The sequence below is a fragment of the Jaculus jaculus genome, chromosome 4, assembly GCF_020740685.1.
Source record: "Jaculus jaculus isolate mJacJac1 chromosome 4, mJacJac1.mat.Y.cur, whole genome shotgun sequence".
Taxonomy (NCBI): Eukaryota; Metazoa; Chordata; class Mammalia; order Rodentia; family Dipodidae; genus Jaculus; species Jaculus jaculus.
The window spans coordinates 19,609,377-19,637,241 of NC_059105.1; the positions used below are offsets into that span (position 1 = coordinate 19,609,377).

General features: G+C 48.4%; 2 protein-coding genes across 2 annotated transcripts in view; one reads left to right on the top strand and one right to left on the bottom strand.

Annotated features, from left to right (window-relative positions):
• Ngef (neuronal guanine nucleotide exchange factor) overlaps positions 1-13,147 on the bottom strand; it is a 124,848-nt gene extending 111,701 nt beyond the window's left edge. The window contains exon 1 of the mRNA XM_004662259.2: positions 13,011-13,147. The gene's annotated coding sequence lies outside the window, so the exon portion shown is untranslated. The remainder of the gene's footprint in view (positions 1-13,010) is intronic.
• Positions 1-27,865, top strand: part of Neu2 (neuraminidase 2) — a 60,129-nt gene that overhangs the window by 23,964 nt on the left and 8,300 nt on the right. The window lies entirely within an intron of this gene.

Sequence of the window (27,865 nt, forward strand, 5' to 3'; positions counted from 1 at the left end):
TAGTCACGGGATCTGGGCAGACTCTAGACAGTCTGCCCTTCTTCCAGGGTATGTTTTCTTTCTTTTTTGGAGCATGTGTGCACAATATGTGTCATATATATGTATGCATGCACGTGGTATATACATGTAGGGTGTGCATGCCCCATGCACACATGTGTGCAAGCCAGAGGAAGATGTTGGATGGCCTCCACTCTTCTGCTGTTTTCCCCCAAGACGGTCTCTCACTGTGGTGGTTTGATTCAGGTGTCCCCCATAAACTTAGGTGTTCTGAATGCTAGGTTCCCAGCTGATGGATATTTGGGAATTAATGCCTCCTGGAGGGAGTATATTGTTGGGGGCGGGCTTATGGGCTTTATAGCCAGTTTCCCCATGCCAGTGTTTGGCACACCTTCCTGTTGCTGTGGTCCATCTTATGTTGGCCAGGGGGTGATGTCCACCCTCTGCTCATGCCATCGTTCTCCCCTGCCATCGTGGAGCTTCCCCTCGAGCCTGTAAGCCAAAATAAAACTCTTTTTCCCAGAAGCTGCTCTTGGTTGGGTGATTTCTACCAGCAATGCGAACCGGACTGCAACACTCACTGAACCTGGAGCTTGTTGGTTTTTGGTTAGACTGGTTGACCAGAGAGACAGGGTGATGCACCTGTCTCTGGCTCCCTGGGCCCTGGGATTATAGGCCTGTGTAGGCATGTCTGGCTTTGTACAGGAACACAGAGGACCAAACTCATTCTTCATGCTTGCACAGCCAGGACGCTTACCCACTGAGTCATCTCCCAAGAGGTGCAGGATTTTTAGCCCATGGCTGCAAGCTGCCTTTAGGAGGTACACTGGTCAAATATTCAAAAAGTAAGTTACGGATTTTAAGTGTTCTTGAAAAATTCTAATTAGCACATCAAACCTGGGGCGCCACAAATATTAATGCTCTAGATGCAACTAAATAAAGCAAATCGGTGGGAAGTCTTAACGGCTACAGGTGGCACAGGGATGTGTTAAAATTGAACATGGAAAGTAAATGATTGATATTCAGGAATGTGCAAAATAACATGGGGGAAACTACGGTGAAGGCAACATGGAGGTGCTTCTCAAAATGGAGGTGGGAGGTTGTCTCCAAGCAGGGTCCCCTCTACCCCACAGCCCTGGCATTGCCACACCCAACCAGACAAATGCATTGTGCCAGAGGTTCAGGATGCGTGCCCAGTGCTTGTTTTGGCAGAATGTATATTAAAATAAGATGCATGCCCAGAAGTTATGGGACAGTTTTGTAAATATGTTCATTCTATTGATGCGTTCTTTATTCTGCACGTCCGTTGAAGTTTCATGTTAGTGAAACACTACTGCATTGTTTTGGGAGGAGACTGTGTGTGCCTGTGGACTCGTGTGTGTGTGTGTGTGTGTGTGTGTGTGTGTGTGTGTGTGTACAGAGGCCTCTGTACTTTATCAAGGCAGGCTCTGTCATTTCAGCCCACAGCTCACAGATCTGGTTACTTTAGCTATCTAGCTAAAGCGGCACACTATCGTGCCCACCCAGCACTTAAGTGAGTGCCGGGACCTGAGCTCTGGTCCTCACTCTTGCTCACACTGCGAGTGCTTTGCCAGCTGAGCCACCTCCCCAGCCTGCCTGCACCTCTGCGGGAGCAGAACTTCTGGTAACAGGCGCGGGCTGCTGCCTGCTTGCCATCGTCACCTTCTCGTTGCTGGGACAAGACAGATGATTAAACACAGCTGCTGGGAGAGCAAGGGTTTATCTCAGCTTCTAGTCTCAAGGGAGAGTTTCATCCTGGTGGGGAATGCATGGCAGAGCAGAGGCTGGGCATCGCATCTTATCACAGCAGCTGGGAGGGAGTAGCAAGAGTGAATGAGCTAGGAACCTGCAGAAGGGCTGGGCTAATCGACCTCAAGGTCCACCCCGTGGCCCATCTCCTTTAGCAAGGCTCCACTCTCAAATTGCTAGGGGCCAAGCTTTCAAAGCACATGAGTCTACGGGTAACACTTTGCATTCAAACTACCACATTCCTTCTGCTCCCCCCCACATGGATTTATGACCAGTTCATGATAAAATAATGCATTCATTTTAAAAGTCCCCATTGTCTTTGGTGATCCAAACCCTGTTAAAAAAATATCTGAGGTCTGGAGAAATGGCTTAGTGGTTAAGCGCTTGCCTGTGAAGCCTAAGGACCCCGGTTCGAGGCTTGGTTCCCCAGGTCCCACGTTAGCCAGATGCACAAGGGGGCGCACGCGTCTGGAGTTCGTTTGCAGTGGCTGGAAGCCCTGGCGCGCCCATTCTCTCTCTCTCCCTCTATCTGTCTTTCTCTCTCTATCTGTCACTCTCAAATAAATAAATAAAAAATGAACAAAAAATATTAAAAAAATATATCTGAAGTTAAGCCAGGCATGGTGGCGCATGTCTTTAATTCCAGCACTTGGGAGGCAGAGGTGGGAGGATTGCCGAGAGTTTGAGGCCACCCTGAGACTACATAGTGAATAATTCCAGGTCAGCCTGAGCTAGAGTGAGACCTTACCTTGAAAAAAACAAATCTAAAGTCTTTTCTGAAACTCAAGACAATCTCTTAACTATGAGCATTGTATAATCGCAACACAAGTTAAATACTTCCAACACATACTGGGGCAGAGTAAATATTCCCATTTCAAAAAGGCATAGCAATGAAGGATGGACAGACCGATGCAAGACAGAAAGCAAGCAGAGCATTGATCCCTGCAGCTCCATGTTGGGCACCTGGGGCTTGTGATGAGAGGGCTTCTCAGCAGCTCTGCCCTTCCAGCCTCAGTGGCTATCCCATAATCCTGGCACCTCCAACATCCTGGAATCTCCACTACCGCCCAAGGTTCATCTCCACAGCCCTGTGCAATGGCCTCACAGGGACTCCTTGCTGGGACCTCAAACCCTGGCTCACATTTTCTATGTGTACTTCATGACTCTCTTTCTGGCATTGCAATGCCTCCAAAACCAGTGCCAGGTGAGCTACACTGCCAAATGTGTAAAACCAGGGGGAATAAACCATGATGAGCAGGAAAGTAATTCCACATTATTCCTCCAGGCCCTCTACTCTCTAAAAAACCATCACTCCTCAGATTGCCCCAATGCAGATCCTCAGCACATCCTTGGTTGAGAGCTATCTCTTAGACATGGCAGATGAACCAACTGCAGTTTTTGTGTCTGTGATCCAAACATGCTCCTATTTTTTACCTGTGGCACACTTACTGGTTTTCACATCCTTCTGCTTTGTATTTTCCTCTGCCAAATACACAAGTCAATTGCTCTCAAATTTAACTTTGCTCTGGTCCAATGACACAGGAAGAACAGCTAGACTCTCGGCCAGAACTTCACATCATCTGCCTCTAGCCCAGTCCCCACTGAGTCCTTTCTTCCCCTCGGAGACCCCACAAGCTGAGCCTTCATAGTCCACAGTTCTCTCTGCATTTAGGTCTTTCAAACTCTCACCAGAATAGCTCATCGAGCGTACTCAGAGCATCACAAGGATCTCTAGACCTAAGTTCCAAATCCTTCTGCATTCCTCCCACAAATCAGTTCCAAAAGGCGAAAAGCCGCTTGGTCAGGTTTCTAGTGGCAATGGCCTCACTCTCAGTATGACCTTCTCATTGCTGGGACAAAACAGGCAACCCAACACAGATGACAGAGGGGAAGGTTTATTTCAGTTTACAGTCTTGAGAGGAAGTTTCATCACAGCGCAGGAAGCATGACAGAACAGAGGCTGGGCATCACATCTTGTCATGTCAGCAGGGAGGAAGCAGCAAGACTGGGTGAACTATGAACACCCGGTAAAGCTGTTCTACACCTCTAGCCAGCCCCTGTTACACACCTCTCCCGGCAAGTCTCCCCCTCTCAAACTGCCACTAGCTGGGGACCAGGCATTCAGAGCAAGTGAGGTTATGGGAGGAGACGGTTTACATTAGGAGCACCACAGTGCTTTTGCACATTTCCAGAGTGAGAGCTGTGGCTTGCATCAAGCCCCAAGAGGGCAGAGAGCCACTGTTCCTATAGTTAACTGTTGTATGTTCTAGGGGCAGGTAACTAAGCCCTCTGGAAGGCTAGGAAGTTGCGTCTGGAATGTTCAAATTATTCCGGCATGTGTTTGGGCCCTCCGTCTGCTTGGGGCTGCCCTGGCCTTTATTCTCCACCCACCAGTAGCATCGGCTCTCTGCCTGTGGCCTCCACCCTGACCTCATTCTGAGCTCTGACTTCTTACTCTCTGCCCCTTTGATCTTACCTTTCACCCACTCCAAGAGGGGCTGGGCAATGCTTTTTGGCTTTGGTTGAGCCTTGTGTTTTCACCATAAAGTGCCAGCCCTGACTGCTCAACTCCTCCTCCCTATCCTCCACTGTCTCCTAAGAGGGACTTGGCCTCATTCATCTCTGAGCCTGAGCAACCCCTCCATGTATAACCTACCTACCTGGCCCACTCCACCCAAGTCCATCAACATATTCTTCCCTCCATTGGCTCCTGGCTCTACCCAGCAAATATTCTCTGAATGCTCACCTCCCAAGGCTGGATTTTAGGCAGACAAAGTTGCTAAGGCCTGGCTCAGAGTAGCAATAGGCAAACAGGCCAGACAGTCACCATGTGACATGCACGTACCAAGCTAAGGCCTCCTCAGGTGGCAGCAGGTCCTTCAGGAGCCGAGGGAGAGCCCAGGTTATGCCCTGAACTCTACACACACACGGTACATTCTTAAACTACATTATCAAATGCCAGAGGTGTGCCCCAGGGTCAGGTTTGTTGCTCCAACTTGGCCACCACTGTGGCCTCTGGGACCAGGATTTAATTATGATGGCATTTTCTGGCCTCTTTTCCTGGGTGAATGTATGCAGACAGGTGTCACAGTTGACTCACAGTCACTGTGCAAGATGGACTGCTCAGCAAAGCCAAGTTCATTTTCCCAGCAGGTGCCCTTTGCTCTCTCCAGTCTCTCCTCCCCCTGCTGACCTTGTCTCAAAGGCCCTCCGGAGTAAGCTGGAGATATGGAGGAGAAACTCTGTCGCCTCTCACATCCATAGTCCAACTCCCGCCCACTGCTTCTTCCTTCTTCTTTTCAGCATCCTTCTGTCTCCAGTCCTGAGGACCCCTTCCACACTGACCCCATTCCACCTGCCCTTTCTCCTCCTTGGCATCTGTGCATTCCATTAGAATAGCCTAGGCCCTGTGGGCAGTCTGCGTCCTCTGGCCCTGTCTAGCCCAGTTCAGCTTGTCAGCCTTAACTCGGAGGAACACACCTTTCAGCCCTGGGGACCCACACAGCCCTCCGGGCACCAGGACCCTCTTCTCCTCTTAGACACCAGGGAGGGCGACCATCAGGACCAGTAGGCAGAAAAGCAAGGGAACTTACTGGAGCCCTCAGAAAACGGGCAAGCCCCGGGTCCTTTGAAATCAAGCACGTGACATGCCATGCCTTTGCTGCCAACTTTTCAAAGGCACATGGAACTCAAATGCCTTCCCCAGGCCCCACCTGGCCCTGCTTTCTTCCTCCATCTCCCCCGCCCCCCCATCCTCCACCACTGTCTTTCTGCCACCTAGGCTGGCTCCACGCCAGGCTTTCCCAGGCAACTCTGCCCAGGCTCTAGTCATGGCTGCTCAGTGGGGGTGGAGGAGGAGCTTTCTCCCAGCCCTGTCCCTGGAGCCAGAGCCACGTATTAGTGCATTCTGGGTACTGATATGTCAGCTTCCCCCTGTGATTGTGCCAGCGTTCTGCCAACAGTGACTCCCGACCCCAGGAGCTGGGCTGTTGGCCCACGTGCTCCGGGCAAAGAACTGCTGCTGCTTTGCCCCTTCACAAGGTGCCTTTCAGCTGTCACCATGCCCAGGAAATGCAAATAGATGGGTCTCCTTAGGGCAGTCAGGGTCCATGCCAGGAGCAGTGAGGGCTTCACCTTGTGACAGACTCTCAGGATCATTCGCCATGGCAGGACGGGCTGGCCGAGGATCGTTTCAAGGTCAGGGAACTCAGACCTCTGCCACATAGATCAGACTTTGCAGTTTGTGACAGGTAACACCTTCCCATCCTTGACCCACTAGACTGTCTGCAAACGGCTCTGCCAGTCTTTGCCATTTAAAGATGAGGAGGGCTGGGAGGATGGCTTAGTGGTGAAGGTATTTGCCTGCAAAGCCAAAAGGACCCAGGTTCGATTCCTCAGGACCCACGTTAGCTAGCTGCACAAGGGGGCGCACGTGACTGGAGTTCGTTTGCAGTGGCTGGAGGCCCTGGTGCACCCATTCTCTCTCTCTCTCTCTCTCTCTCTCCTTCTTTCTCTGTCAAATAAATAAATAAATAAATAAATAAATAAAATATTTTTAAAAACAGCAGGTGGAATTGATCTAGTATGGGTCAACCAAAGTTAAAAATAGATTATCTGTTTACACATGGGTGTTATAGGGAGTTTATTGCAAATGAAATAATCGACATTGCATTTCATGTTTTTCTATTGATTGTGTAGTTTGAGGCAATTTAAAAAGTTTCAAAGGGTGATACATTGCTTCCTAAATGTATCTGCAAGTGAAATTTAAGAAACTCTGCTATCTCCTGGTTTAGTTTTATTGCCTATTCAACTCCAAAAATTGCACACATCTTGGTACCTGGGGCCTATGGCTCTGTAAGCTTACATGGCAAAGGGACTCTGAAGATGGAGCAAAGCCAGGGCTCTCAAGATAGGAGAGGATACTGGGCTATCCAGGCGGGTCTGATGTAACACAGGGTCCTTAGCAGCAGGAGGTCGGAAGTGCAGAGACTGGGAGCTGTAAGAGGCCTGAGCCAAGGACAGTGAGTGGACAGGCACTCGGGGGTGGATTCACCGCTAGAATTTCTCAGAAGACGGCCCCATCCCAGACTTGATTTGAGCCCAGAAAGATCCGCTTTGGACTTCTGTCTTCCAGAGTGGAGAGATGACACATTTGTATTATTTTGACCTGTTGGTGTGTAACAATTTGTTCCAGCAGCAGTAGAGCGCTCATACACGTGTCCTAGTGTTGGAGCATAAAATCAACCAACTCACCATTGTTGCTGTCTTCCAAATTCCAACCAACTTTTACCAAGCTGGGCTTTAAAATTTTTGGTGTGTCTGGACTTAGCTGGGGGGAAAAATTGCCTCATTTATCAAAAATATTATTTTGTTTGTTTGTTTTTTTCAAGGTAGGGTCTTTCTCTAACCTAGGCTGATGTGGAATTCACTAAGTAGTCTCAGGCTGGCCTCAAACTTGCAGTGATCCTCCTACTTCTGCCCCCCCGAGTGCTGAGATTAAAGGCGTGTGCCGCCACACCTGGTTAAAAATATTCCTTACGGGCTGGAGAGATGGCTTAGCGGTTAAGCGCTTGCCTGTGAAGCCTAAGGACCCCGGTTCGAGGCTCGGTTCCCCAGGTCCCACGTTAGCCAGATGCACAAGGGGGTGCACGCGTCTGGAGTTTGTTTGCAGAGGCTGGAAGCCCTGGCGCGCCCATTCTCTCTCTCTCCCTCTATCTGTCTTTCTCTCTGTCTGTCGCTCTCAAATAAATAAATAAATAAAAAATATTCCTTACTGGAGGAAAGCTATCACTGGATCCAACGTGCTGATAGATCAAGGGAGAGCTGGGGCATATGAGAGCCAGGGCTTGAGCAGGATCCCGAGAAGAGGGTCTCTCAGCCAACCAGGCCCCGGGGCTCGGAGCTGCTCCGTGGGATCTTAGTTGCCTTGACTGTCGAGGGTTCTGTGCTTAGTCATATCCAGTGTTCAATCCACTACGTGACTGACAAATCCTCTCCCTGCTCTGTGAAATGAACACATTGAAAAGGTGATCTGTTCTCTTTCTCAGGGTCTATCAGGTAAACAATCATCAAAATTCTGATTGTCAAGGGCTTCCCAATCTCACTAATACTAGGGATAGTTCTACATCATTGCTTGCAACTGTCCTTGTTCGATTTGCCCCATTTTTTTTTTTTAACAGAAAGCTCAGAGATGTTAACTGACTTATTCAAGGTCACCCAGCCTGTGGGGGACGAGTCTGGATTCAAATCGAGGCTTCCTGGCTCTGGCAAGGTGGCTCAGAGCCTGATTCCTCAACGGTTCCTCAGCACATCTAATTTAAAACTCACAAGCTTCCCCAAGCAACTGCCTTAAAAGATGATAGAGAATTCAGGAGCACAAGGCGGTGAGCCCTGGGTGTGTGGGAGGACAACTTGGGTGTCCATGGCTGACGCCCACCAGGCAATTCAGAGTCCAGCCCCTGCTCCCTCTGGGTCATGGGATTTCAGCAGAGTCGGGACATCTGAGAAAACGCAGGAGGGGAGGACCTAAGCAAGGGTCTCACCCAGTCTCATCAATCGCCCATGCCACTTCACTTTGGCAATTTCTATGATATTTCCCCAGTGAGTACAGGGGTCAGCTATAATGTTTCCCCAAACACAGCCTAGTAAGCTTGAGTTTCTTTGAGCACCAACCCAGCTTCATTTGAAGCCTGTATCAGGAACTGTTTCTTACCCTTGTCTAGGAACTTAAGCTAGCAGATTGCAAGGAATGTTGCTTTTGCCTCAGAACCTGCCCCAAAGAGTCCAGAAGTCCATGGAAGGCCACAGGACACCGCCCTAATAATCCTGGATCCTAGAAAGACTTGCCTGGCAGTCAGACTCCCTTTGACATCCAGAAACAAAAGAACCCATGAATCCCTGGATGGTTCAAAGCGAACTTCCTAAAAAGAAACTCGGCAGAAAAGAGGCCTTCTGTCGGATGAGGCATCACCCAGGAATGTTTTTGTCACTCAGAGAGAGCAAAACAAGGCTTATAGCATCATGAGCTCCCGCACTGCTTCCTAAAACCTGAAAAGACTTGGAAGATGTCAGCTCGATGGGCGGGAATCTCAGATGCAGGACTGGAAATCAGCTCTGAGTGGGAAATCGCTTATCTGGACAACAGTAAAGGGGGAGGAAGTCGCTGGGGGTCCTGACATGGGGGCGGGGCTACCCTGAGGGCCTCCTTGCTGATTGGCTGAGAGGTGTCCCCAGGGTACTGTCGTGAGGCCCCAAGCCTCAGAGCCAGCGGGTTGCAGTTGAGTGGTACTGCCCAAGTCAGCTGCTGGGCACTGAGCCTTGCCACTTCAGGATGGGACCCGGAGTACCTCCTCACCCTTGCTGGTCCCTGCCCCAGAGCGTCCCTTTGTCCCATTTCAGGCCCTGTCCAAACGGCTTGTCCTTCCGGAGAGCCTGTGTTCTGAAGTCGACCTCTGATGGGAGACGCACTCATTGGATAGTGAACTGGCGCCTTGTTTTTAGGCTCCTTGGGAGTCTGGGTAATGGATGGTCAGGGCTCCTGGCAGAGGGAGACCCGGTTGCATGGAACACCAGCCAGTGGCAAAGGGGCCTGAAGCAAAGCTAGCCTGCTGGATCTGCGAGGGGCGGGCTCCCTGTGAGGCTTGTTGGCCCCACATGCAGACCTCAACCTGACCACGAACCCACATGGAAAGAGCACACCTCCATCTTCCGCCTGCTCCAGTGCCCACGCGTCCTTCCCCAGGATTTTGCCCCCCACCCCTCCCGTGAGCTCCCTATCCTACCTTTTAGGAACCCTTGTGTCCGGAAACTTGAAACATTCAACTTGAATGAGTGTGGGAAAATGATATCTTATTTTCAAGCTTGAGGTCTTATTTCTAGAGTATAGCACCGTACCCATCAGTTTCCTCCTGCTGCTGCAAGATAATTACTAAATGATACTAAATGGTAATTACCAAATAATATTTAGTCATTACTAAGCTCAAAGACTCCGTCCTCCATGCAGGCCCTGCTGACATTCCCTGGACAGCCTTTACCTCTTCATTGGAACACTGATTTTTTTTTTTTTTCCTACTCCAAAGATTAGGTGAGAAGAGGTAGAAAGAATGAGACATGGTCCTGGCCGGCTCAGTGATCCTTAATCAACCTTCGATCTATTTCCCAAAGGAATCTCACCAAGGGACATTCTGGCAAATCACTCTCATTTGAACTCAGACCGTATGGCATGCAGGGAACTGCGGCCACTTGTAGGAAGTGGGGACAGGCTCGCAGCTTCCTTGGACATTCCCTCCAGTTCAGAGGCAGAATTTCAGCCCATGGCCGGACATCACCAAACATGGACAGAGTGGCCAATGCCCAGCAGCCGCCTTTCCAGAACTATGTGGGCGGGGGAAATCAGAGATGAACCCTACTCAGCTTGACCCAAACCCCTCTCAGCTTGGTGACTCAGCTGTCATTCTTGCAGTGAAGCCATGTCCTGAGCTCTGCTCATGATGGGCTTCAGGTAGCCTCCAGCTCAGCACTGCTTCATCCAGACCCCCCTGTCGCCCTGAGGGCACCATCATCCCCACCGTGTCTCCAGCCCCACTTCCAAACCTTGTAAGTATAGGTGCTCTGCAATTCTGAGATAATAAGGAAAAAAACTGGGGTGATGATATGGGGGGGCCTTCAGGGTACTAGAACATAGTCTTCTTTTTTTTGAGGCAAGTCCAACAGACTGGTCTTTTTTTTATGAGAGAGAGAGAGAGAGAGAGAAAAGAGAAGAGAAGAGAGAGAACTGGCGCATCAGTGCCTTTATCCACTGCAATTGAACTCCAGATGCATGTGCCCCCTTGTGCACGTGTGCAACCTTGAACACTTGTGTCACTGTGCATCTGGCTTACATGGGATCTGGAAAGTAGAACATGAGTCCTTAGGCTTTGCAGGCAAGTACCTTAACTGCTGAGCCATCTCTCCAGCCTCCCCCCATTTTTTTGAGATGAGGTCTCCCTTGGTACCCCAGCCTGGCCTCAAACTTGTGGCAGCCCTCTACTCTACTTCAATACTGTGCGTGCTAGGGTTACAGGCATGCAGCGCTTCTCCCCGTCAGTGTAGATGACTTACTTGGGAAGGCAGTGGACTCAGAGGAGATGGAATGTCTGATGTAGGGCGGGCAGGCTCACTGGCTTTGGGGGACAAACAGGGGCTCCTGTGTCCATGGGTGGATCCAGCAAGGCTGGGTGGCTAGATTTAGCTTTGCTGAGAAGTCTGGGCAGCCTCTCAAGTTTGGCCTGGGCGGATCAACCCACTGGTGAGCTTTTTGGCTGAGGCCAGGGTCTCTGCAGGCAAATGAAGTTGGCAATAATAATAATAAAATAATAATAATAATAATAAATCACCCTCGATGCCAGGGGTGCTGCTTGCTTTCTCATAAGGACCCCCTCCTAGGGGTGGGGTTCAAGACACTCAGGGCTCAGGGAAGGGTGGGTGGAGGGTGCTGTTGGGGAGACAGCTTGTTGTGTACTTTCAGGGACCAGAAAGCTGGAGGGACATTCCTTCAGAGGCTCTGGCTTTGCTTTCTGAGGCTAAGTAGCACCAAAGCCCGGCCAAGATGTGAGCAGAAATGAGAAAGACAGGGAAACCTGAGTGGGAAACAGACAGAGGGGAGGGGGAAGACACCAACAGAGTCTTCTCGTTTGTGTTGTTGCACTAAGATCACCATCTTCTAAATCAGCGCCAGGGTGCAGGAGACAGACCCCGAGGACACTCAACACCTACCAAAGCAGAGATCCAGAGGCTCCTAAGAGCTCCTCACTGAAGCAGACTTAAAACTCACCCACCACAGCTCAGGGAATTTTGCGGAAGAAGCGGCGGGGGGCGGGGGGAGATTGTAAGAGCCACAGGTTGAGCCTTCATGCTCAGAGGCCTTCCCTCGCCCCAAAATAACTGACTGCTGCTCCCACAAGACATAACCCATAACCCCATGGGGAATACCACTGAGGAGGGTCCCCAGCGGAATGCGGGTAGGGATGAGGGAAAAGAGGGTTCCGACACATGATATATCCATACGAAAAATATCGTTAATAATACCTATTATATATTATTATATATGATATATAGCATATGTTATATATGTATTATTACTACCTATTATTATTCAATTTTACAAAAGATAGCCATCTTCCCGAGAGGAGACAAGATGTTGGTCCCCAGCTGAGGACAGCACAGTCAAAACAACACGAATCCCAAGTTCCAGCTCCACACAGCTGGCAGCTGTGTGAATGTCCCAAATATTGATCAACATAGAAAATAAGCACCTTCCGCAGCCAAGAAAACTGTCCCCAGCGGAGTCATACGTGCTTTGCTTCATGCCCACCCAGGCACAAGCCTCAAACATTCTGAGGTCCCGGTAGGGTCTTTTGTCCTGAAATGGCCCCTAAGCGGGAGGGACGTGGTCGTGGGGCAACGCAGCAGGAACTGCCACCTTAGAGCTATGCCCTCTGTTCCCCAGGTGTGCTTCCCAAGGGACACCGAGCAATCACAGCGCTTCAATTTCCATACACATTTATGAGCGGGCGGGAGCCACGGGCGTGCACCCTGTGCCGTCCAGCGCCCTGTTCTTAGAAGGCTTCTCTCTTGGACCCTTGCTACGCTGCTGGCTGAAGCATTTTATGATTATGATTACTTATTGTTATTTTGGCAAGAGTTCCTGCATATTCCTGGGAGTTACGAAGCTTTTCCCATCTTTTATCTCCCTGTTCCTATCCCCACAAAAAGAGGTTGGGATCATCACAGGGTAAAATAGACCCAGGAGGGGCAGTGGTGAAGATGAGACAGACTCTAAGACAGGTGGGATCTTGCAGTGAGAGCCCAGCTGTCGTCTGTCTGTCTGTCTGTCTGTCTCGGGGCTCTTTCTCACTCAATGCTTCAGGTGCTCTGCTGCACCAGTGTGACCCAGATCCATTCTGCGTCTCCCGTGTCCTCATCTCATTTCACTTCAAAGTGCCAAAGCTGGGCTGGAGAGATGGCTTAGTGGTTAAGTGCTTGCCTGTGAAACCTGAGGACCCCGGTTCGAGGCTCGATTCCCCAGGACCCACGTTAGCCAGATGCACAAGGGGGCGCACACGTCTGGAGTTCGTTTGCGGTGGCTGGAGGCCCTGGCACGCCCATGCTCTCTCTCTGTCTGCCTCTTTCTCTCTCTGTCTGTCGCTCTCAAATAAATAATAAAAAAAAATTTAGAAGATAAAGTGCCAAAGCTATTTGCTCACCTGCCAGCAAGGAGCCCCTGGGGGTTGGATTCCCTGGACAGCTCTTCTTCTCCCATCCACCGGGAACCTCTGAGCAGGCCCGGGTCCTCACAGCTAAATGCACAGACTCCCTCTGTTGCACTGAAGCCACAGCCAAGGGCTCCACTCCCCAGGAACAGCCTCCCTGGGAAACATTTCTGACCTTCAGACCCGCCTCAGGCGCAGCAGTCCTGTGACAGGCACCTCCTGTCTGGGTGTTTACCTTTCAGGACACCCTGGGCCTGGGCTTAGCGAGGGTAGTGGCCCCATAAGCCCTGCCCAGAAGCCGGGCAGGAGAGGCGGCATTACTGAGGTGAGGCTGAGGGATGGCTGGAACAGCCTGTGGGTGCAAGGTAACATTGAGTGCCCAACTGAAAGGAGCCCTCACCTTGCCCCATCTGGTCCGTCTTGGCCAGGTCTGTGCCACAGCACTTGAGTCTGAGATTGGGAAAGGGATTAGGCTCCTCTGGGGATCCAGTCACTTCTTGACATAGGCATCTGTGTTCTCAGCTTGACAGCTGCCAGGCAGTGGCATGGCTGCTCTGTGAGCAGGTCTTGCTCCGTTCCTATTACAACGGTGAATTACTGGTAATAGTTTCCCCGCGTTCCGTGTTTACCACCCGGCAGGCACTGAACTAGGCATATTGCATAATGTCTGTGTCATACCTTGCTTTCTCTGTGGCTAGAGGATTAGGCCTCCTTTTACAAAACAACTAGGTTCAGAGGTTGATTGCCTTGACCAAAGCAGCACAGTTAGGAGGTTGGGCTCCAGGATTCAAACCCAGACCAATCTTGACTCCCACGCATTGCTCTCGCTTGTCAAGTTTAATTATCACAGTGCTCATTCTGCGTAAACCATTGTTTCCATGATCTGCTCTGGTAACAAATTAACCTAAAGCTAGGTGCCATGAGACAGGGCACACTTGTAATCTGGATTCTGTGGGTCAGGAATCTGAGCAGGGTGTGGCTGAGCTCTTTGCTCAGGGTGAAGGTGAGAGTGGACCAGTCCCCCATCAAGGCCCAGTGAGGAAGGCTCCATGGCTAGGCTCACCAGGCTGTTGGCTACGCTGGGTTCCTCCTTGAAAGTTGCTGGGCAGAGGGTCTCAGTGCCCTGTGGGAGGAGGCTGGAGGACTCGCTCAGCTTTCTGCCACGTGAGCCTCCCTGCAATGGCAGCTTGCTTCCAGAGCATGCTGGAGAGAGGCCAGGAAGGTGGCAGCCAGGCATTTCAACACTTGCTGTATTCCACTTGTTAGAAGGAGGTGACTAAGGGCAGCCCATGTGCCACTGTAGGGCTCACGTTAGGGGTGCCAGAAGTGGGAATCAATCATTAAGAGCCATCTTGGAAAACTGCCTACAGTGGCCATCTGACTGCCACAAAGTGCTGGTTTCAAATTTGCCACTGAAAGCCAGATGGAAGTAGTCTCTCATCCATCTGTCCATCCATCCATCCTTATATCCATCCATCCATCCATCAGTACATCTATCCATGCACCCATCCATCCATCTGTACATTGCTTCATTTGTCTAACAAATGTTTGAGCAGTCCACATACATTAGGCTTAGAAAATATCAGGCTAGATGCAATTATTCCTATTTTCCCTCTTCATCTTCCACCACCCAAGGCTCCCAGTGATTCACATGGGCAAGGACGGGAGGTATCTATCACCGGGAGCTCTGTTCTCCAGGAGGCTCCCCGCTCCTTCCTTCTACTGGCCTCAGGTGCCATACTACTGAGACTTTATGCTCTTGCTGACTCTCTTCATGATCTCACTCACTTACAAAGCTCAGTCTGAGTTCTTCCTTAATGCAGAGTCATGGTAGCTGGCATGCCTGTGCGCACACGTGCACGTGAGTGAGCGTGGGTGAGTGTGTGCATGTCCATACATGCACGTATGTGCATGGGCTCAGAGCTGGGTTTTGTAATTCGTGGCCCTTCTTGTTTAGAATTTCTTCCCTTCAGCTCCCAGAGAAGCAGGACCCACAGGCTTTTGTAGACATGGCCACAGGGCCCAGCTCAGAGTGCTGTCTGACATTATGCTCTGTCGTGGAGCCTTGTGCAGGGCGCGGGGCATGCAGAAGAAAATAGTTCTCTTCTCCTGGGTGGCAGAGTCAACAAGGGCCACTGGGGCACCTGAATCCTTGACTCAACTGCCTGCACACCCATCTTTGTACCCTGTCCTCTACAACTGGGGACCGAGGATGTGAACTCAGAATAGGGAGGCAAGATCAGTGGGGTTGCATCTTAAGGGATGTCTTTGGCACCAGAATGCTAATAGCCATTTATAGGGAGACTGTTCATTTCATAGACCTACTAAGCGCCTAATAGGTGTGGCACTGGGCCAGGCCTGGGCTGCCACTGGGAGCCTTTCTAAAGTGGATTTCACTTTCTGTCTTCCCTCCACTCTGCTCCCTGCCTCAAAATGGGTTTCTCTGCTGCACTGCCATCCCAGCGTCTTCAGGTGTGGAAGGAGTCCTGGCTTCAGTCTCCAGTTTCTTCCAGTCTCTGTCCCAGCCCACCCGCCATTCCTGTGAGCCTGCTGGCATGGGCCTCGGCTGTCACTTGTCACTGCCTTGCTCAAAATCCCTTTACACAAGCTTTGTTAGCAGGGGCATGAGTGCACCTCCAGAAACCTTTGGTCGAAAGCTGATTGTGGCAGCTCACAGCTGTAACCTCAGTGCTCACGAGGCTGAGACAGGACAGTCACTGTGGGATTGGGACCAGCCTGGGGTATAGTGAAACACTGTCTCAAAACAACAGGAATGTTCTTTCTACCATAACCTCTCTCCCCTATTCATTCACACACGTGCGTACACACACACACACACACACACACACACACACACACACACACACACTGCCTCTCTATACCTTCTTCCTTTCTCAGGTGGGATCACAGCATGTACATGCTATGCTGAGCTACTGTCCAGGTGGGTTTCCAGTTCTGCACACCTGAAAGTTCTTCCCTGTGTTTAACCACTGTTTGCAGTTCAGCTGTGGGAACATTCTGGAATGATACTGAGAAATACATTTGAAAGGCCTGGGTGCTTTTGACCAGAAATTTTTAGTTGTGCATTGGCAGGAATTGAATGTTCAAATGTAATGAATTTGACTCATCAGAAGAGAATTTCATTTAAGATTATTTAACAATTCCTCATGTTGAATTTGCTGTAAGGGGCAAGATGAGAAGAATCAAAATATTTCAATTTTATTGTTGTCAGTTTTTTTTTGTTTTTTTTTGAGGCAGGGTCTCACTCTAGCCCAAGATGACTGTAGTTCCAAGCAGGCCTCAAACTCAAGGCAATCCTCCTACTTCAACCTCCCATGTGCTGGGACTGATAGTGTGCACCACCACGCCTGGCTATTGCCACTTTTAAAATTTTTATTTTTATTTATTTATTTGACAGAGAAAGAGGGAGAGAGGGAGGGAGAGAGGGAGAGAATGGGCACACCAGGACCTCCAGCCACTGCAAATGAACTCCAGATGCATGTGCCTCCTTGTGCATCTGGCTAACATGGGTCCTGGGGAATCAAACCTGGGTCCTGTGGCTTTGCAGGCAAACGCCTTAAGTCCTAAGCCATCCCTCCAGCCCTATTGCCACTTTTTAAAAATTAACTATATATGGGTAATAGCACAGACCTAGCCAGGAGCTGAGCGGAAGCAGAAATATCAAAACACTGACTGGCACCTGTAAGCCAGGTCTTGTCCTAAGCACTTTTCAGGGATTAACTTGTCTGTTCATCTGCACTGTCTTATGATGAAGAAATCAGAGAGACAGAGGTTAGTTAGCTTGCCTAAAGGCACCTACATTTTCCTAAACATAAAGAAATGCTGGACATAGATTTCTGAAATGCAAATATATATTTCTTCAGGGACTGTGACACATGATCCCCGTGGTGGACAGCCATGAGAATGCAAGAACCCATACCTCAGGGTCTAAACACAGCAGGAAGCTTGAAGACAGATTATAATGCAGAAATTAAAAATGGCCCAAAGCTGGGTGTGGTGGCACACACCTTTAATCCCAGCACTCGGGAGGCAGAGGTAGGTGGGTCACCCTGAGATTACATAGTGAATTACAGGCCAGCCTGGTCTAGAGTGAGACCCTACCTTGAAAAAAACAAAAAGAAAAGAAAAAGAAAAATGAAGCCCAGACTGTGCAGAGAAATGGAATTATCTACAAAAAAAGAGAAAGAAATGAAGCCCAAGCTAGAGCTATACACGGGCTCCAGCTTTAGCCACCCAGGCTGTACAGAAATCTCCAGAAGGTAACTGAGGAAGAACTTCGAGGGTATCCAGACCCTTGAGCATCGGTAGAAGTCCCTGGAGCACACGTGAGAACGATTCCATCAGCACACCTGAACCACGACTCCCATTGAAGGTCAACTCACACACAGAAATAGCGAAACACTTAAGGAAGCCTCACTTGAGGAGAGGCATCTCACAAGAATGAGACATTGACAAACAAGGAAATAGAAACAGCAGTAAACACATATTTTAAAAGCAGATGTGTGAAATTCTTACCTTCATGAGATTCCAGAGATTGGCAATTAAATCTCTGGTGGGGATATGGCTCAATGATTAAAGGTGGTTGCTTGCAAAACCTAACAGCCTGGGTTCAATTCCCTAGTGTCCAAGTAAAGCCAGATGCACAAAGTGGCACATCTGTCTAGAGTTTGCTTGTAGTGGCTAGAAGCCCTGGCGCTCCCATTTTCTTTCTTCCTTTTCCTCAAATAGCTTTTTTAAAAAATCCCTTCTTTCTTGTCAAATAACAGGATTGAGCAAGCAAGCTAAGCTTCAATAAATGTTTGAGTTTGGCTGGAGAAAAAGTCTAGAAACTTGTATGTGAAGAAGGTAGGCATATTGCTGGAGCTTTATAACAAAATACCAGTTTAGCCAGGCGTGGTGGCGCATGCCTTTAATCCCAGCACTCTGGAGGCAGAGGTAGAAGGATCACTGTGAGTTCAAGGCCACCCTGAGACTCCATAGTGAATTCCAGGTCAACCGGGGCTAGAGGGAGACCCTACCTTGAAAAACCAACAACAACAAAAAACAAACAAACAAAAAAACCCCACCAGTTTAGGGGCCTTAAACAGTGGACATTTATTGTTCCATGGTCATGAAGGCTCAGAGTCCAGGATCAAGGTACCAGCAGATTTGGTTGCTTCTGGGGCCTGTCTCCCTTGCTGAAAGATGACTGGACCCTCTCCGTGTCTTTGTGTGTTACCTCTTCTCTGTGAGCCCAAGTGGGTTGGGTCTCAACTCCTTTCCCCACACTTCTTTAAAGATCTAGCTCCAGGGGCTGGAGAGATGGCTTAGCTGTTAAGGCACTTGCCTGAAAAGCCAAAGGACCTCAGTTTGATTCCCTAGTACCCACATAAGCCAGATGCACAAGGTGGCACATCCGTCTGGAGTCTGCAGTGGCTGGAAGGCCTGATGTGCCCATTCTCTCTCTCTCTCAAATAAATAAAAATAAAACATTTTTTAAAAAAAGATCTAGCTCCAAATATATCTATATTCTGAGGTACTGCGCATTAGTGTCAACAACCTAAGAAATCTGGAGTTAGATAATTCTTCCCATAACAGCCCAAATGCCTTTGTTTCTACTTTTAAATCAATTCTGTCAATGATTAGCCACTTGACCCTGGGCTAGTTGCCTCTTTCTTTGTAAAATGGAGAGAGACAAAGAGTACCTGTTTCACGGCATTGCTGCTAGAATGAAATAAGCCCATTGTTGTAGTCAGGTCTGCATTGCTGGTAGAAATCACAGAGTTTTATTTGGCTTACAGGCTCAAGGAGGAAGATCCATGATGGCAGGGAAAACGACGACATGAGCAGAGGGTGGACATCATCCCCTGGCCAACATAAGGTGGACAATAGCAACAGGAGAGTGTGCCAAACACTGGCATGTGGAAACTGGCTATAATACCCATAAGCCTGCCCCCAACAATACACTGTCTCCTGGGGGCATTAATTCCCAAATCTCCATCAGCTGGGAAGTAGCATTCAGAACACCTAAGTTTATGGGGAACACCTGAATAAAACCACCACAGCCAGTTTCCCCTTGCCAGTGTTTGGCACACTCTTCTGTTTCTATGGTCCACCTTGTGTTGGCCAGGGGGTGATGTCCACCCTCTGCTCATGTCGTCATTTTCCCTGCCATCCTGGAGATTGCCCCTCGAGCCTATAAACCCAAATAAACCTTTGTTTTCCCACAAGCTGCTCTTGGTTGAGTGATTTCTACTAGCAATGTGAACCTGACTGCAACAGGAAAGTGGTACTGAGGAGTGGGATTGCTGATAAGACAACTGACTATGTGAATTTTGGCCTTTTGGAGCTGATTTTCAAGAGGAATGTGGAAGGATTTGAAATCTTGGCCTAAGAGGCACCTTGCAATGCTCTAAGTACAGCTTGATTAACTCTTCTGGTCACAGATTGAAAGTCCTGAATGCAGTAAGAACTATGGACTGTGAGGCTTGGCTTATGAGGGTGAGAAAGAGCTTTGCTTGGATTGGGCTAGCAGTTTGTGTGAGGCTTGCTGTTATGCACATGTCTTGAGAAGTTGTGCAGGGTTGCTTTGTATAGAAATGAACTGGTGTGAGCAGAAGGATACAGCACAGAAAGAAAAATCTTTGCCCAGTCAGCTGCAATTGAGAGATTACAACCTTTGAGATTGGGCCAGCTGACCTGCACTGGGGCAACGGAAAGAATGTAGACTCTTTTGAAGGGGCCTGAGTGTTCAAGGAATGTCCTGTTCTTCAAAGTCTGCTTTATTCCCCCCTGGATTAACAACTTGGTACCCTACCTGGTATAATGGAGTATAATAAATGCAGGAAAGAGAGGGTCATTGAGTTTGCAACGTGGTCTTGTGTTTTGGAAATGGTCTTGGGCAGTGTGAAGCAGGTTTGCTGGATGCCTGCATGGAGACTTGATGGAGCCATGAGGATGAACCATGGGTTGCAGTGGAGACCCAATGGAACTGCAGGGACCACAAGATGGCTGCTAAGGAAAGCCAATGAAGTTTTCCAGGACTGTGAGTAGCCTATCTAGAGGAGCGGAATTGGAATGCCAGAGACTTGTTGATGGTTAGAATTATCGGACTTGGACATTTGTCATTGACTGGAGTTGTTGGACATGGAGGTACAGAGTTTGATGTTTTCCCTGGTTGTTTTAAATCTTGTATTGGTTGAATCTTTCTTTGCTATGACCAGTGCCATCTTTTGCAGTATGAATGCTTATTCTGTGCCATTATGGGGATTTTGAGGTTAATTTTTGGTATTGTAGCTCAGTTAAAAGATCTTGGAGCTGGGCATGGTGGTGCACGCCTTTAATCCCAGCACTCTGGAGGCAGAGGTAGGAGGATCGCCGTGAGGCCACTCTGAAACTACAGAGTGAATTCTAGGTCAGCCTGGGCTACAGCGAGACCCTACCCGACCCCCTCCCCCAAAAAGATCTTGGACTCTGGGGATGTTTGAACATCATTGGGATTGATTAAAAAAATAGGGACTTTTGGGCTGGAGAGATGGTTTAGCGGTTAAGCGCTTGCCTGTGAAGCCGAAGGACCCCGGTTCGAGGCTCGGTTCCCCAGGTCCCACGTTAGCCAGATGCACAAGGGGGTGCACGCGTCTGGAGTTCGTTTGCAGAGGCTGGAAGCCCTGGCGCGCCCATTCTCTCTTTCTCCCTCTATCTGTCTTTCTCCCTTTCTCTCTGTGTCTGTCACTCTCAAATAAATAAATAAAAATTAAAAAAAAAATAGGGACTTTTAAGTTGGACTGAATGCATTGTATTCTACATCATGTATGGATATTGGTTTATGGGGGCCAGGGATGGAATATGGTGGTTTGAGTCAGGTGTCCCCCATAAACTCAGGTGTTCTGAATGGTAGGTTCCCAACTAATGGAGATTTGGGAATTAATATCTCATGGAGGCAGTGTATTGTTGGGGGCGGGCTTTGAGTGTTATAGCCAGTTTCCCCATGCCAATGTTTGGCACACTCTCCTGTTGCTATTGTCCACCTTACTTTGGCCAGGGAGTGATGTCCACTCTTTGCTCATGCCATTGTTTTCCCTGCCATCATGGAGCTTCCCCTCAAGCTTCTAAACCAAAATAAACTTCTTTAATTTTCTTACAAGCTGCTCTTGGTTGGGTGATTTCTACCAGCAATGGAACCTGACTGCAACAATATCCATAAGCCCGCCCCCAACGATACACTGCCTCCAGGAGGCATTAATGCCCAAATTCCCATTGGCTGGGAACCTGGCATTCAGAATACCTGAGTTTATGGGGGACACCTGAATCAAACCACCACACGCACATATGTAAAACTCTTAAAATAGATGCAAAGAACTTTTTTTTTTTTTTTTTTTTTTTTTTTTTAATTTTTGTTGTTGTTGATTTTGATTTATTTATTTGAGAGTGACAGAGAGGGGGGGGGGAAGTGGGTGCACCAGGGCTGCTTAGCCACTACAAACGAACTCCAGACGCGTGCACCCCCTTGTGTATCTGGCTAACATGGGTCCTGGGGAATCGAGCCTTGAACCGGGGTCCTTAGGCTTCACAGGCAAGTGCTTAACCACTAAGCCATCTCTCCAGCCCACTTTTTGTTTTTTAATGTAGGGTCTGGCTCTAGCCAGGCTGACCTGGAATTTACTATGCAGTCTCAGGGTGGCCTCAAACTCACAATGATACTCTTACCTCTGCCTCCCGAGTGCTGGGATTAAAGGTGTGTGCCACAACACCTGGCCAGAGTACTTTTTGAAGATATAGTGAAGTAAAATTTATAACAAAAGAATGGGGTATTTTTTATTTTTAAAAAATCCCACAGATTTAAAGAACTAAGTAGGCTTCTCTTCTCACCCATGCTCAAGCAAACAACCCTAATCAAACTCAGTAGATCTCTTACTTTCTCTCTGTTTCTGTCTTACACACACACACACACACACACACACACATCAAAGGACTATCTGGAAGAAGGGGCTCAGTGAGAAGGGGAGAGGGAAAGGTAATGGGAGGCGATTATAATAAAAATACATTACATATGCATATAAAATTTGTCAATAATGGGCTGGGGAGATTGATGACTCAGCAGTTAAAGCTACCAGCCCTGGTTTGATTCCTTAGTACCCATGTAAAGCCAGATACATCAAGTAGCGTGTGCACCTGGAGTTTGTTTGCAGTGATGAGAGGCCCTGGTATGCCCACACTCTCCCAAATAAATTAAAAAAAAATTTTGAAACAATAAATAAAGTTAAAAATAGAAGTGGGGGGCTGGTGTGATGGTAAGTGGTTAAGGCACTATGGACCCAGGTTCAATTCCTCATTACCCACATAAGAGAGATGCACATGGTGGCACATGCATGTGGAGTTTCTTTGTGGTGGCTAGAGGCCCTGGTATGCCTGTTTTCTGTCTCTCTGCCTCTGTGTCTCAAATAAATAATATTTAAAAAAATAGAAGTGACAGCTGGAGGAATGGCTTAGTGGTTAAAGCATTTGCCTGCAAAGCCGAAGGATCTAGGTTCAGTTCCCCAGGACCCACATTAGCCAGATACACAAGGGGGTACAGGCATCTAGAATTTGTTTGCAGTGGCTGGAGGCCCTGGGGCACCCATTCTCTCTTGCTCTCTCCCTCTTTCTTTGTCAAATGAATAAGTAAATAAATAAATAATAAAATATTTTTAAAAAGAAGTGAGGCTAAATGTATATACTATGCTCATCAAACTGCCCAGTAAGCACTTCTCTTAATGTTCATACCCATATGTTAATGCTACTCTCACTTTTGGTTGAGAACCTTCTCTTTTCAGATGGCAGTGACCTTGGGATGATTCAGAAGGCATAATGGTGTTGGGAAGAAGTGACAGGAGTGCTCAACACTGCAATATCTGTATCACACCTTCTAAGAATCAGGGTCCATTGCAGAAGGGGTGGCGGAAAGAATGTAAGAGCCAAAGGAAGGGTAGGACTCCTTACAACGTGCTCCTCCAGACACACAATGGCCTGGATATCCATGACCTCACAGTGCCTGACACTACCTGCACAAGACCATCATAACCAGAGGAAAAGATCATGACATCACAATAAAAGAAAGACTGATTGAGAGGAGGAGGGGGTATGATGAAGAATGGAGTTTCAAAGGGGAAAGTGTGGGGAGGGAGGGCATTACCATGGGATATTGTTTATAATCATGGAAGTTGTTAATAAAAAATAAAAATAAATTAAAAAAGAAAAAAAATAGAAGTGAATAGAAATTACAGAAATAAAATACATATTAAAGTCCAAACGATGCACAACTTTAGATGCAGTGAGCTGGAAAAACAGTGTGAGAAGTCACCCAGAGGGAAGCATCAGGATGTAGAGATGAAGTATAAGAAAGAAATTTACAGAAAAATCAAGAAAACCCGGGTTGCATTTAACAAGCCATTCTGGGGGAAGGTGCTGAACACGGAGGAGAGAGAATCTTCAAAGGAATTGTTTCTCAGAGTTGAGGAAAGACACATGTTCCCGTTTGCAAAAGCATGCTGAGTCCTAGACAAGTTCAGTGAAAAGGAATTCACAGCTTGACAGCCCTGCATGGAGCTGCTGGATACAAAAGACACAGAGAAAAGACTAAAAGCCTTCCTAGAGAAAAGAGGCTCCGTTAGTGATGAGCACAGCGAGCCCATGGGTTCATCACACTCCTTGGCAGAGGACAGGGTCTGTCTCTGCCTCTGGACATTTGCCTTAGCTGCTCTACCTGCCTCTGGGGGTCTTCCTGACTCCACTTGTCTCCCACTTTCCCTTGCTCTTCTCAGGCACAGTCCGTCCTGCAGCGCTGGTCCCGGCCTCCTTCAGCTCTCTTATTCATGGTCATCTCCACTTAACAAGCACTTGCTGGGGCTGGAGAGATGGCTTAGCGGTTAAGCGCTTGCCTGTGAAGCCTAAGGACCCCGGTTCGAGGCTCGGTTCCCCAGGTCCCACGTTAGCCAGATGCACAAGGGGGCGCACGCGTCTGGAGTTCGTTTGCAGAGGCTGGAAGCCCTGGCGCACCCATTCTCTCTCTCTCCCTCTACCTGTCTTTCTCTCTGTTTCTGTCACTCTCAAATAAATAAATAAAATAAAAAAAAAAACAACAACAAGCACTTGCTGCTCTGGGATTTGGTCGTGACCGTCTCTCCTCTTCACCAGTCAGCACGGTGTTGGCTCCACAGGATGTGTTCAGTTGAGATCTTTGGACGCTTAACCAGTTGCTCCTTTGGAGTCAAATGTCCATTTGAACAAGCTGGTAGTTCTTTTTTTTTTTTTAGTTTAAAAAAATTATTTATTTATTTGAGAGAAAGAGGGAGGGAGGGAAAGAGAGAGAGAGGGAGAGAGAGAAGAGAGAATGGGCACGCCAGCGCCTCCAGCCGCTGCAAATGAACTCCAGATGCTTGCGCCCCCTTGTGCATCTGGCTTACATGGGTCCTGGAGAACCGGGATCCTTTAGCTTTGCAAGCAAATGCCTTAACCACTAAGCCATCGCTCCAGCCCTGGCAGTTCTTTTAAAACCATATTTTCCCACTTGGTGATGTGGCTATGGTAGAGTTAATGAACTATTTCATTCATGTTTTACAGTATTTTATTTATTTATTTATTTACATGCAAAGAGAGACAGAGGAAAGAGAAAGAGAGAAAATAGGCACACCAGGTCCTCCAGCCACTGCAAACAAACTCCAGATGCATGTGTCACTCTGTGCATCTAGCTTTATGTGGGTACTGGGGAATCAAACCCTGGTCATTAGGCTCTGCAGTCAAGTGCCTTAACCACTGAGCAATCTATCCAGCTCCAATTTATATTTTAATACCTTTGTTAAGTTACTTACCATTTTTTTATAACAAACTTTCAAACTAATAATAAAATTTATATTTGCATAGATGAGTACAAGAGTATAAATAAACAATTGCTAATAACCTCAGTTAAAAGTGATTATTGACAATGTTTATTCAGTCTAAAGCTGGGTATGATAGTGCACACCTATACTTCTATTATTCAGGAAGCTGTGACAGGAGAATCATGAGTTTGAACACAGCTTGTGATATATAGCAAGTTCCAGGCCAGTCTGGACTACATATTGAGACCTTGTCTCAAATAGATAAATACATAAATGCAAAAATTAAAAATTCATTCTACATTTAGAGGATATTTGTGTCTTAGTTCAGTCACTTTGCTGAGTGTGGAGATATCGTAGTACAGATATTGTTTGTCTTTTGTCTTTTCAATATAGTTGTGCACATATTGCAAATGTCGGACCCAGCTTAAGCTCCATCATGTGTTTTCCTTGTTAGCATTTTTACCATCCCAGCACTTTCTCTTGCATCTACTATGTAAAACACAACTTAATTTTTTTTTTTTTGCTTCTGTTTTGAGACAGGGTCTCACTCTGTAGCCCAGGCTGGCCCAGAACTATGAAGTCCAGACTGGCCATAAACTTGAGACAATCCTCTTGCCTCAGCTTTCCAAGCTCTGGAATCAGGCGCACACATGAGCCACCATGCTTGGCCACAGTTTCTTTGATCGCCTGGACGTCATACACTGGGAAACAACTCTTCTGAGGAGCCATCAGGCAGCTCGAGGGAAAACAAGAACAAGGGCCTTGCCTGGCAGCCTGTGGGCGTGTGCCTGAATGTGTATGGGGCGCTTCATGTGGGCTGGCCTTTAGGTCCAGCTTCCTGAGAGATTCCCAAGTCCAAGCTAAGTTGATCACCTCTCAGAGCTGATGAGAGGCCAAGACCAGAGCAAGAGGACCCAGAAGAGGCCAGGCAGGGGGCCACTCTGACCTGAGGGTACTCAGGGGACCTCCTAGAAAGAGGTCTGAGCCAAGGAACATTCTAGAGCTGAGCAGCCGACAGAAGATGCTGTGAAAGGATTTTGTCCTGTGGAGAACAGCAGATAAAAGAAGGGTTCTCTCCAGCTTCTGGGTCAACACTAAGGCAGTGTGATTGAACTGAACTTGACCTTGATGGCCTTGTGACGTTTCCCTCTCTTCAGCCTCATCCACTGGACTGGGAAAAGGTGATGTATATTTTGGGCTGTGTCCCCCAAATGCTACCCAAGTGGAAAGGGCCATGAAGTTTTGGACTGTGTTTATGGTACACACAGAAGATAAGAGTTCAGTCCCAGGGGTTGGCATCTACAGAGACCGTACTCTACTACAGGCCGGGTTAAAAATCAGATGGGTTGTCTGACACAATCCTCCAGTATTTATGGGGCGCCAGTGATGTACCTGAAAGTGTTCTAGAAACATCTGTAGAGCAGACAAGGCATCAAGGTATCTGCTCTCTGTTGCTATAGCTGTCAAGTGTAAAGGAGAGAAAGAGATTCTCTAAGGTGTCCTGAGGAGTAGCATTTGGGAGTTGACAAGAGAATATGATGTGTGTGGGTGTATTCGAAGGGGAAAGGGTACAGGGAAGCTTTCAAAGGCAAAATTAGGAGGCTTATGTAAAATATTTTGAAATAATTCTTGATCATGATGATTAATAACCAAGACAGCTTCAGTCTGCATGGGACAGGCAGTTCCTGGATAGGTGTCCTTGTGGAAGCATTTTTTGTGTGAGTTTTCACTGACCCTAGTACAAGATAATGGTTCTAGAAGAGTCTTCTGTGAGAGGGACTGCTTTTACATACATGTGTAGCCATTCTCTCTTTCAGAGCCTCTGGCTCACTAAGTGTTATCCTTGCCAGGGCTTAACAGAGGGAACTCCATTTTGACTGAGACAGCTTCCACACGGCTTAGAGTCTACTATGAAGATTTTCACCTTCATTTTTCAGAGGAGGAAACTGGGGTCACTCAGCTACTTGTGGTTGAACCAGAAGGGTAGCCAAGTCCTGCGTGGCTCCAGACCACTCCTCTCTGCCATTGAATTTTCCCGAGCCTCAGGAAGTCTGGTCCCACCAAGCACTTGTTGCTCAATGCATCCGTTTCTTAAGAGGCTAATTTGACTCAGGCTGCCCCAGTACAACTCTGATTCAGGCATGACTACGTGGGTAGCTGGCGGACTTCTTCTCTACTAAATGAGAGGTGGCATTCTAATTGGGCCAGGGTTGGGCCTGGACGCTGACGTTGTCCCTGGTCAGATGAGTGGGAGGTAGATTGGGGGGGGGCTCCCTGAGGTGTATATAGGCATGGCCCAATAGAGGGTCTGAAACAGGAGGCAAGGCCAGGGGAATGCAAGAGCCGTAGAGACCTTCTACAGGCTCTGTTCCTACTGCCTCTGTCCACACACGCTGACTTCACACCCAAGGGCCCCTGCATCCAAGCCTGGAACACGCTCCCCGAGGTACGGCTTATCTCTAAATCAGCCCACATGTCCCTCTGTTGACATGAACAGTTCTTCTTGCCAGGCAGTCACAGAGCGATGCGGTGATGTGTGGGAAAGCCTCCAGCCATGGCAACGTAAACAGCGTGTTGGCTGGTGGCACCTTACCCCTGCGGGCGGAACTCCCCATTCAGTGGGTTCTTGAGTATCTACAGGGCATGTCGGATGGGCACGGGTGGGGAGGGCTGGGCAGCTGATTCTGCCCTTGAGTGACTACCGGTCTGATCTTCCAAAAGGGAGGTCGGCCGTCCTGGATGGTGCGGGCCTCCAGGCTTCCTGCCAGCTAAGGGTGAGGGTCGCAGCCCACGAGATCCAAGAAGCATCGCTGAACCTGGTGGAAATAGTTTTTCTTGGGGAAAGAGGTGACCATGCTTCGAGCTGGTGGCCCTGCAAGACAGCTTTGCGGCTGCTCTTGCTGTCCTGAGGCAAGTGGCAAATGCCCTTTTTTTTTTTTTTGCTTTTTCGAGGTATGGTCTCACTCTAGCCCAGGCTGACTTGGAATTCACTAT